Consider the following 12,299-nt stretch of genomic DNA (forward strand, 5'->3'; position numbering starts at 1 on the left):
TGGTCTCATGGCTTCATCCAGCAGCAAATGGAAACAGATGCAGAGACACACAGTTGAACAATAGGCTGAGCTTGGGGGAGTTCTGTAGAACAGTGAAGAAAGGAGGGAGGGAGCCAGAGGGGTCAAGGACACCACAGGAAAATCTACAGAGTCAACTAACCTGAGCCCACGTGGGCTCAAAGAGACTGGACCACCAACCAAAGAGCATGCATGTGCTGGACCTAGACTCCCTACACATATGTAGCAGATGTGCAGCTTGGTCATCATGTGTGTCCCTTAACAGGAGAGTAAGGGCTGTCTCTGACTCCGTTGCCTGACACTGCATCCCTTTCCCCTAGCTGGGCTGCATTATCAGGCCCCAGTGGGCGAGGATATTCTTAGTCCTGCTGAAACTAGAAAGATGCTTTTAACAAACATTTTCAGAAGAAATTCTGGAAGGAGGGAGTTGAGTCAAAGAAGCCCGAACTGCCTTTAGTGACAAATTCTGTTATGGTATAGATGTCATGGCACTTCATAAAGTCTAACAACTTTTAAAAATTAATTCCATGAGTAGTCTCGGGATTTAGAAGACGACGTTTTTAATTTCTTCTCTGACTGTACTAACTTCGTCAGTTATTTAATCTAGCTCATAGCTTCATGCACTAGCACCTATTTGTGGCCCCTGGGCTCCAGTTGACATATTTGTAGATTAGTTGCAACACTTATTAGTCTAGTGGGATCTTCTCCCAGTAAGATGGACGAGATTTTTTTGTTGGGACAGTCAACATATGTTAGTCTCATGGAATTTCAAAGAAACCATATGAATGAGTTATGTTAGCATCAAAGATAATTTCAAATTATATTTATATTATATTCAGATAAATATTACATGTATATATTTCATTTTATAATCTATACACACAGCCTTTTAAAATAATGTTCAGAGAAAACCATTTTTCCATTGATGCTCTGTTTTCTACAGCCATGATTACCAGCTTTTATTTTTTTTAAAAGATTTTGCTTTTTTCATGTTGTAAAAAATCCACAGCAAATTTGAAAGTTTCCTACAGTTAAGTCTAATATTATTTAATTAATTGCAGAAAAGATCCATTTTATTTTCTCCCAATGCGTGTAACATTCCCGTTACCTGCCCCTGTATACAGAAAGGCATCCCTCAGCTACTTCTCCTACCTGCCCTTCTGAATGGTATCAGAGAGAAGTCACACTCTTTGTCCCAGACTTCCTGTGGGATTTAAGGAGAACAAAGAAAAGGGAGCAAAACAGGGTTTCTTTACTCCTTCTGAAGTATAAAATACATTAAAAAACCCAACCATTCTTGATAGGTTTAACTTTAAACAGGGATCTACTATATAACCACAAGTCGATGGAGAGATATGTAAAACTTGTATACATTTAATCACTGTTGTAGTCCTGTTAATTCTATGAGCACCTGTCTCCAGAATAATGTCAATCAAGACAGCTTTCTGCTCATTTTATATCTGTCATAAAAAAGAGAACCAGTAGGGCTCAGCTAATTGCAGATAGTCTAATTTCTGAAATTTCCAGGGTGACCAAGTATCTAGCCAATAAATATTAATGGCATTAAGAGTGGGTTTCATGAGGGCTGGAGAGATGGCTCAGTGGCTAAGAGCACTAGCTGCTCTTCCAGAGATCCTGAGTTCAATTCATAGCAACCACATGGTGGTGGCTCACAACCATCTGTAATGGGATCTGATTCCCTCTTCTGGCATGCATGACAGCAGAGCACTTGTATACATAACATAAATAAATAAATCTTTTTAAAAAAGAGTGGGTTTTATATGCTTATTATTTGAAATAGATTTAGAAACAATTTAAAATTATATATAGAGAACTCATTTAGACATCTGAATGCAAGATTATGAGAGAGAACCTTTAGACCCATGAGGCACAATAGAAGTTCAGGAAAGTTGTACTTCAGTATTTTCTAGTGTATACATTAAAAAGTGAAGAAGAAGTGAAATAAAATTTAAATATATTTTATTTGGTGTAGCTAAACATATCCTTTATATACATAATCAATATGTAAAGTCATTAGTAACATATTTTATATACCTTTTTCTCATTAAGCCTTTGAATTTGGAGGATATGGGGCTTGCCACACTTTTCAATTTTGGATATACCTCATGTATTTGTAAACATCTGTAGCTTGTAGTTTTTGAGCATATCTTTTCACTGTGTGGCTCCAAAAGACATTGACTGCTTATTTCTGTATTCATATTACCTTTGTGACACTTAGAATATAGCAAATGTACAATAAATATTTAAAAAGAATGAAAAAAGGAAGACTGTGAAAGGTTGAAGAACTTTGGAAGGAACCTGGACATCTGCCTGATGACGATCGTAAATTGTCTACTTAATTTATCACTGTCTTACCTTCAATTTGAATTAATACAGTAGATGATTTAATATATTTGTATTAATTCTTATTAGATTTTATAAATTGCCATGCCAAAACATAGTGTTTCTTTCCAGTTACAACTCGGTAGAAAGACACTAGAATCAAAGAGTAGGAGGTTCTTGGCATCAAGATTATAGCTAAGGATGGTTATGTTAAATTGCTTCTCATGCTGTGGAATTAATTGCCCGTGCTTAAGTACAAATACTTAAGTTATAAAATGGCCTCTAAGCATGTGGGTCCACATTTAGATACATGAATATTTTGGTGTCATTTGTATGTCCAATATCCCATCATCTCAGGTCTCCTCAGTAACCCTTCTGCACAGGTTGTATTATAAGCACTTAATAAACTATGCAGCCGCCTTTCTGCCCCCACCTGTATTCCCAATTACAACTTTCCACTCCATCCCTCAAAGATAACCACTAGCATTAGCATTGTGATGGTAGCGTATGTGGTTTTCTTTCTACCTTTATAGTGATAGCGGAGATATGTAATTTTGTTTCATTGTGTATGCCCTTTCTGTGCCACTCAGTGTTGCTGGCAGGCCTCACCCTAGTCCTTACACAGTCCTGTAGCTTGTGTGCTGTCTCCAGTGTTCTGTCTTGTTTTAGAACACCGTGAGGTGTTCGTCCTGTTCCTTTCGGGCACCTGAGTAGTTATGAACATCACATGCTTTGTGCTGGGTGTGTGGAAAGCATTCTTCTCTGAGGAATATCCGGAAGAGAGATTTTATAACTTGGGAGTTGAAGTCTTCAGCTTCTCAGTCGTACCAAGCCACCCACCTAGGTTGGTACTTGTGAGGCCAGGGAACCATGGAACTGGGTTTCGGTTCAGTATCAAACCATTCCCAACCTAGAGGCTGATGACTATGATAATACGGCTCCTGTATAAAACAAAAAGGGGGAGATGTGGGGCTGGATACAGGGAGGAGCCTATCTGGAGCAGGAGTGGCCTATCTGGAGCAGGAGTGGCCTTGCTGGATAAAGAAAAGAGCCTATCTGGAGCAGGAGTGGAGTATAGTCATGTCCAATCCTGAAAATCTCATCTCTAGAGCAGTAGGAGTGGGACCACTCGCTCCTGTGCCTCAGGTCTGCATCCGCCTGTGACCTCCCACCCTCACCCTCCCTGTGCACATCTTCTTCTACACCACGTGTTATCATTAGATATGTTACTTTTGTATGTACCTCTATACTTTAAATATATTAATATCTTTTTATTATAGTATTTAAGACTTACTGGTGATATTGTTGCCCTGAGCTGTGGAAGCCTTCATTAGCTTCTTTTCCTCTCTCAAAATTTTGGGTTAGTGGTTACCCAGAGCTCATGCAGACACAAGTCTTTTGTTATACTCTTTTAAGTACATTGTTCGCTTTCTGTACCAACATCAGCTGGGAAGTTTGTGCTCTTCATTTCTGAAGCTTAGTATGTTTTCCAAGGTGTGTATTAGTGGGCATCACAGAGTGCTGGGCCTCTGAGAGAATGCCAGCCTTCGGTTCGAAGACTCTAATCTCAGTTCAGTAGTTATCTTGTAGACTGTCCTTAGCTTGCGATGCTTTGTGATTTTGTTTCTTTCCTGTTTGCTGCCGTTTTCCTTCCAATCCTTTAGAATTCTTCATTGTTTCAGGTTGTCCACGTCTATCAATCCTGTTTTCAATATCTTCCGTTCTTTAGTTTCTGAACATTTTCTTCGTTTATTTCTCTCCTGAACTTACCAACTCAGATAATAATCTTTAATGTTCCACTGTATTTTCCTTTTATTAAAAATAGTTCTTTTATGGTAGTAGTTAACTTTTATCTCCCCAGTCTATTAGACAAAATGCTTGATCAGAATATCTATTAGTAACATTTGTCAGCAGTTTTCATCTTTTTGCTGTTGCTTTTCCTAGTAATAATGTGTTTTATCATGACCTATCTGGTATACATCAAATCCTCTTTCCATGTTGTTTTTATGCAGTATTTAATATACACTGGGTATTAGCTAATTTTTAGTTACTACTCAATTCGAATATATTGAAGTTTTCTAGGACCAGCTATTTGTGGAAAGGTTGGGTATTGAATAACAGGAACATCTTTAATGACACAGTCTGGGTATGTACATGAATTATTTAGGCTTTATTTTCCCAGACATTTTATTTCCACACTAAGGTACAGTTCACTTTGTTGAATACCACCCCTTTTTTCTGCCTCATCTGGATGGTAAGTGCTCGAAATATTTGTGAAAACCTTTAGCCTCACCTTTCAAAATTAAGATCCCCTAAAAATGTCAAGAGGTTTCAAAATAAGGACCCTGTCTGCATTTTCCCAGATAGATTTGCTCCTTATGCTCCTTTATTTTCTTCAAGAGCAGCAACTGTGAGCATCTGTGACATCTTTTCCTTCTACCCCAAATTTAACCTCCTTGCCTATTATGAAGAGGTTTACCTCTTACAAAATATTTTAGGAAGTTCTAGAATGTTGTCTTATTTCATTTGAATAATTTTTATTTGTGATATATACTGGTTATGAATAAGTTTTTAGAAGGAAAAGAGGTAAAGGCTTCATTTTATTCCACATTTTATGAATCAGAATGTGTAATACTGTTTTGAGATATTGAAACAAATGATAAGAAGTTAGTCTCCCTGAAAGAATTAGAATTCAAATACGCAAATCCTTGTTATAAAGCAATGTTATTACTCTGTTTTTTAATTTATTTTTTAATTTTAAAATTTTAATTAATTTATTCATATTACATCTAAATTGTTATCCCATCCCTTGTATCCTCCTATTCCTCCTTCCCTCCCGCTATCACCCTATTCCTCTCCTCTATGTCTGTGGCCTAGGGGGACCTCCTCCCCCACTATATGGTCATAGGCTATCAAGTCTCATCTTAGTAGCCTGCTTATTCTCTCTGAATGCCACCAGGCCTCCCCACCAGGGGGAAGTGGTCAAATATGGGGCACCAGAGTTCATGTCGGAGTCAGTCCTCACTCTCCATTTACCTGTGGAGAATGTCCTGTGCATTGGCTAGATCTGAGTAGGGGTTCGATATTTATTGCATGTATTGTCCTTGGTTGGTGCAGTAATTTGAGCAGAACCCTTGGGCCCAGATCCATGCCATGCATCATGATGTTCTTCTTGTAGGTTTCTAGGACTCTCTCTGGATCTTTCTATTTCCCCATTCTCCCATACTTCTGTCACATAGAGTCCCAATTGGATGTCCTCACAACTATCCCAATCTCCTGGTAAATCACTCTGTTTTATGCTAAGTGATAATCCTAAAACTTCATCAACAGTTACCATATTTTCCAGCATATAAGATGACCTCCAACTTTAACTTTAACCTTTTCAGCTAAAATATAGAGTTTGTAGCCCATGTCTGCTGCACAAGGTGTGCATTGGAAGAGAGGCAGTCATATATGGCGAGCATATTCCAAGCTTTGTGTTTTAACTGTTAAGTTAACATTAAAGTTGAGGGTTGTCTCATATGCTGGAAAATATGGTGCTTATAAGATACAAGATGCAAACTAACATCTCAGTAGATAGCACATATTCTTCAGGAGGCTGAAATGAAGTACTCCTATTGTGGTTTAAAAACAACAGAAATCTATTGTCTTCTAAAGCTAGGGTGGCAACCCCTTTGGGTGTTTTAAACTACCCTTTTACATGGTTCACATATCAAATATACTGTGTATCAGAGATTTACACTACAATTCATAACAGTAGCAAAATTACAATCATGAAGTAGCAATTAAAATAATTTTATGGTTCAGGTCATCACAACATGAGGAACTGCATTAAAGGGTCACAGCATTCGGATGATTGAAAAAAATTGTCCTAGAGGATGGACATCTGGAATGAAGGTGCTGGCAGAGCACTGGGCAAGGAAGGATTCTTCTCTGTCTTTTCTAGATTGGAGGTATTATTGCACTATGTGTCTCTGACAGCAGTAACAACGTCTTTCTGTGTATCTGTACGTCTCCTCTTTCTTTTTATATTTTTATATTTTTATTTTTTGATTTTTTTACGACAGGGTTTCTCTGTGTACCTTTGGCTCTCCTGGACTCTCTTTGTAGACCAGACTAGCTTCAAACTCACAGAGATACGCCTGCCTCTGCCTCCCAAGTGCTGAAATTAAAGGCATGTGCCTCCACACCGGGCTCTGTCTCTTGTTTATGTAAAGACACAGGCAGATTAGATTAGGGGCCCTCACTACTTTTGTATTTCTTCATTTTAACTTAGCCAAGTATATTGGGTATGATCCTACTTTCAAATATATTCACATTCTGAGGTGATGGGGATCAGAATTCAATTCGACTCATAAGATAAGGCTTACTGTTGTTTGGTGGAGGATGAATTAGATAGATGTTTTAACTTCATTTTTAAAAAGTAGATAACAAGGCTTATGAAACAACTCCTTAAAAGCATAAGAATTGTTCTTTTCAATCACAGCTATCCTTGTTTTAATTTTGTTTAAACATATAAGTTTCTTAAGTTGAGTAAAAAGTATTTGGAGACCTTTCTGTTGTTACTGTATCAAGATGTTCAGATACAGCCCAGTGTTTCTCAGTTACCTGTTTTATGGACAGTGGGACAGATATGTATGTACAAGCTTTTACAATGAAGCTAAGCAAATGGGGGCGCTGTAATGGTGCTTTGTATTAGTTTATCAGTTAAGACAAGTTTAAACTCTCAGGAACTTGACAATTATAATGGTATATTGATTTATGTATAACAAGGGAAATATTTTTGATAAATTGACTTTTTAAAATCATAGAGATTAAACTTATTTTTAAATTGATTTTTTTGAGAATTTCATATAAGCCAATGTGTTTATATCATTTCCACTCCCACTTCTGTTCCTTTCCACTCTTCCAGTTACTCTTCCAGTTCTGTAGTTAAAATTGTTACTTACATACATATGTATGCAACTAAATTGATTATATACCTACCTACACACACACACACACACACACACACACACACATATAACTCAGTAGGTATACCCACTTGGTATTGTTTGTATGTGTGTATGTGTGTGTGTACTGAGAGTTGTAAAGGCTGTAAAATAAGTCTCTAAAGAACAACAAAGACCAGCAGCTCCTGGTCTGGTGAGCACTGAATCCTGATTGGGAAGCAGTGTATGGACAAGCATGTGCGTGGGGAGGATAAGCTGAGGACCTACGGTGACGATCTTTACTAAGGATTATCCAGATGGAAACCAGAATAAGAAGCAAAGGAGCACGAAAGTGGTCTCTTCTCTCGAGAAGGATGGGAACAATTATTTTTTTAGTACTTAAATTTATTTTTAAAGAATGCCTTGCTCCTTATCTGAACAGATAAATGAGGACAAGGACAGGAAAATGCATCAGTTGTGGCCCGTAAATGCCTTTTATGGATTCTTATAACTACCTTAGACTGGGCAGGGAACTTCAAATTTTTACATAGTTTAAGATGTTTTCTAACTGTTAATGCCCTCAGGCTGCTGTCAAAAGGAAATGCAAACTCTATTTGACCACAGGGGTTATGTAAATTATTTGCAAAGAGTGATTGAGTAAATAAAAACCAAGCATACAAGGAGACAATGCCAAAAAATAGATATTATTGACACCCTTATCCAAATTCAGTTATTTTGTAGTGACTAGATTCAGATATTGAAGCAGTTAGGTTTAGTGTGCTTAAGGAAATAAATGATTTGAAAATAGCTACATGGAATATGAGGTTGTAAAAAGTGGCACCAATTTGAAATAGAGCAGGTAGAATTTCTAGAAATAAAAGTTTGAGGATTATTATTAAATAGGCATCTCAGTATAGGAACTCCTAAGGAAGGATTCCAATATTGGAGAGTCTCAGAAGGGCTTAAGGAAGCTGCAGGATTGCAGCCCGCAGCGGGAGGTAGCTCTGGGAAGGAGCTGATGGCAGGTAAGTAAGAAAAGGGTTGCAGGCCCAGGCTGCGGGACTTTATCTGTTAGGGTAGCAAGGCAGCTCCAGGAAGAAGCTAAGAGAAAATAGCTGAAGAGCAGTGGGGAGAGGCTTTGGGGAAAAGGAAGGGCTTGTACTTAAGGCCTTTAGGAAAACAGCACAGCATTATAGAAATCCTTAGGTGTCCTGAAGAATCCCTGGCTCGCCATCTGGATGGTATGAGCAACTTCTGGATTCTGACTTGTGTACCAGTAAGCTTCCCAAAACTATAACGGGATGCCTGACACAATAAACATATGAGGACTATGGCCATGGGCTTGAAATGAGAAGATAACTAAGTACATCAGGATAGGAATGTGGTAGAAAACATTCTTTTACTTCAAAAAGATGGCCTCACCCCTTAGAGGCTCTACCACCTCCCACTAGGCTAACAGGAGCTCCCTAAGAAACAAGACTAATTAAAACATGAGCCTTTGTTGGGCCAGATTATAGTAACTACTGTCTCTGTCTAGACAAAACATCTGCTTACATCATAGAGATCCTAAAAGAGGTTATAGATGCCCAGAGAATATGGACTCTGCACCCTATCTCCTCATAATGACTGTTAGGGTTAGAAACTACCCAATGCTCTCATAAACCAGCTCACTGTGCCCTGATGTCCACTCAGACTGTCTCTTCAAGAGTCACACTGTCCTGAAATCCCAACAAGGAGTTGCTTCCCAGTGAACCTCCCACATCAATCTTGTAAGGCACCATAAAAGGTTGTGAGTTTCTTTTATATTTTTTTTCCTATTAGACTACATACTTTTCAAAGCCTGGGGCTATATCTTGTTCCTCTAATATTATAAACACTATAATCCTGACTGATACCTGGTCAGCATTCAGCATTTAGGTACACCTCAGAAACCTGAAATAAATGCATGCAGTAGCTGTAGGCAGTAAATCCATGTACTTAGAACTTCTGGCCTTTACAATTAGTTTGCCTTGAAGAAAACCACCCCTTGCTTTTACTCATTTTTGTTTGTTTGTTTGTTTTTTGTTTTTCTGAGATATGTTTTTCTGTGTAACAGCCCTGGCTGTCCTGGACTCACTTTGTGGTCCAGGCTAGCCTCGAACTCACAGTGATCTGCCTGCCTCCACCTCCGGAGTGCTGGGATCAAAGGCGTGCGCCATTACTCCCAGCTCTTGTTTTTATTCTTATATCTAAAAAAGTATTAAGTGTTTGACTGAATGTAGCTTCAATGAATAATGTTTTGATTTAAAGTATTTTGTACTAAAATGTCAAGAAAATACTCAGCAATAGTCTATAGACATATGATACTATTAATGTTTTAGGACACAAACTGCTTTAGGACAGTAATATGTCCTATGTGAACTCTGCTAAGTAATAACCATGGTTAATATTTCTAATAAAAAATACTGAACATTTTTCTCTGTCTAGTATGTATGTCAAAGAATGATGCAAATATCATGAGCCAGTTAATATTTTTTGACTCTATCTTTATATCGGAAGAAAACTATTTATTATTGTGTCCTAGCTCTCAGGAAAGCCAAAGTCAGTCATTCTTTGAGTTTAATATCCTGGAACAGTAATCTAGTATTCCAAATGTGTACTAAAACAGCAAGAATCTTTGCATTCTTTGGATGGTTGAGCTTTGAAGGACCTTCAAGTTTTCTTGCGCAGTCTGTGAGATGAGTGTGTAGTTTAGACAGATGAGGGCAATAACTGTTGACATTACAGATGGTTCTCTTTTTTTTTTTTTTTTTTTTTTTTTTGCTAAAGGAGAAAAGTATTTGTGCTGTTCCTGACTGCTTTGCAAGATATAAAACTATTCTGTTGCTTTTAAGTTAGAGTGAATTTATAACAACTATTCAAATAATATACTCAGTTACACATCAATAGATAAAAAATGAATTCCTTATTTTTTTATTCTCATTTCTGTTAGTCTGCACTATGTCTACTGGGAACTATAGTGCATGCAGATGTGCCATTCTTATAGAGTGCTTCACATATATGAATCTCTGAGCATAAGGTTGTGAGTTTGTGCTAGCAAACACACTGCAGTTCCTTTGCCCAAAGATGAAGGGGGCCAAGATAGTTTGACTTGGAGGGTTACTGTGGCCTGGCAGTTCTTCAAAGTGCCATATATTATATGTCATCTTAATTACTTGTGCCACCAGCTCAATGAAACAGATCTCTGTGCATTCACTTTCTAGAGTCTTTGTGTCTCTGTTCATTTCATGAAATACTAATTCTTAAATATATATAGAAGATTTAAATATATTACCAGATAAAGAAACTATCAATTTGTTTAGTTTGTGCATTTATTTTAAAACTGAACCTGGTTTTAGAAGTTAGCAAGCAAAGCCTTACTTCTTAATTGATTTTTTTAAAGAAAATGTCCAAAACTGATTTACAATTTTTTTTTTATCCAAAGCAGTTTCTTGGGCATACCTTTTAAAATTAGAATTAATAATTCATTACCATTGGAAATTCAAAATGTGCCGTGCAAAGTTCACCAAGCTTATCTGGATGAAGAGGTAGAAAACCAAAGCCTGCAGATGAGGACAATTCCAGTGCTCTTAAGTTGTTCTTTTCCTGCTTTTCTTGTTTGTGGTTTAAATTCCTGTACAGGAAAAGACTGGCAGGGAAGTAAAGTAAGAAGTACTTAAATAAGGGAGAAGGGAGGAGAGGCCGCTGCAGGCAGTCTGCTGCAGGGCTGGGGAGGAGTCTGGAGAGTCTAAGGCTGTGAAGAGGAGGGAAGGTGGAAATCCCTACCTGAGTGCTGTGAGATGTGGCCACTGGGCTCTTGGGTAGGGTAGGGAGTGCTTCCAGGTATAGGTGGCTGGCCCAAAGGCTCTTCATTTGCTATTTACAATACAGAGTAAGTACATAGACTTTTAAAAAGTTATGCTTTTCATTATTCGTAAACATGAATCTGAATCCTTCTCACCCAGTGGTATCTAAATAGTAAGTTTTCTACCACTCATTTCTAGAACATACATTTTAAAAATTGGTAGCCATGTGCTTCCAATTTCTAGTGTTTCTGAGACATACATACTTACAAACCCATGAAGGTTTTGTGTCATTGTAACACCAGAGATATTTTAAAAATCAATTTCCATTAGTATTAATAGATGTGGAGAAAAGCACTAATTGGTTAAATAAAATAACAGTTGCTTTATTTTATGTTTTCATTGGTATTTTTTTTATCCATTTCCCACTACTTAGCTTTGTCAGCGTTAGTTTAACTTTGGAACACCAGGGAAGATGAGAATACATATTTTCTGGATGGTACATGAAAAGGTTGTTCAAAAAGTTTTACTTTATTCTTGGCCCCATCATCTGATTTTCTTGGTATCAGGGAAAACAAACAAGAACAGTAACCAAGGAAATAAATTAACCATTTTATGATATTCAAATGGGCTAAGAAACCCCTTTTCATATATTTCTCATTATGAATTTGAAAACCAAATAAAGCTGTTTATAAATTGTGAAGTAAGCTAACATTTAAAATTCAGCTTTGAAATTTAGAATGTTTGCCAGGAAAAAAACAAAAACAAAAACAAACAAAAACAAAAACAAAAAAACCCAAAAAACAAAAACAAAACAAAAACAAAAACCAAGAGCTTGTTCCCAGAAAATTGTCTTGGCTGCTGAGATTTTTAAGTGTCCTAATTTATCATGTGAATTATTTATTCTAAAGGTGCACGTTTGATTAACGAGCTTTAAACCTCTTAGGATGTGACTCAGATGACTTGGCAACATAACACGAATAGCATGCCATGCTTCTGAAAACACACTGATAGATGTAGAACACTTTTCTTTGTATGCTCATTAGAATGTAATTTACAATCACTGGAACACTGAGATAGATGCCCAGATCTCAAGTCACTGTCTGGGCAGTTGTGGCAAATAGATATCAAGACAGACAACATTTCTGTTACCTCTGAAAGCTCCTCTGTCCCTGCCCAGTCTCTC

The 12,299-nt window shown here is 37.4% G+C and overlaps 1 protein-coding gene across 1 annotated transcript in view; it reads left to right on the forward strand.

Annotated features, from left to right (window-relative positions):
- Iqcm (IQ motif containing M) overlaps nt 1-12,299 on the forward strand; it is a 433,038-nt gene that overhangs the window by 127,504 nt on the left and 293,235 nt on the right. The window lies entirely within an intron of this gene.

This window comes from Acomys russatus, chromosome 26 (assembly GCF_903995435.1).
Source record: "Acomys russatus chromosome 26, mAcoRus1.1, whole genome shotgun sequence".
Taxonomy (NCBI): Eukaryota; Metazoa; Chordata; class Mammalia; order Rodentia; family Muridae; genus Acomys; species Acomys russatus.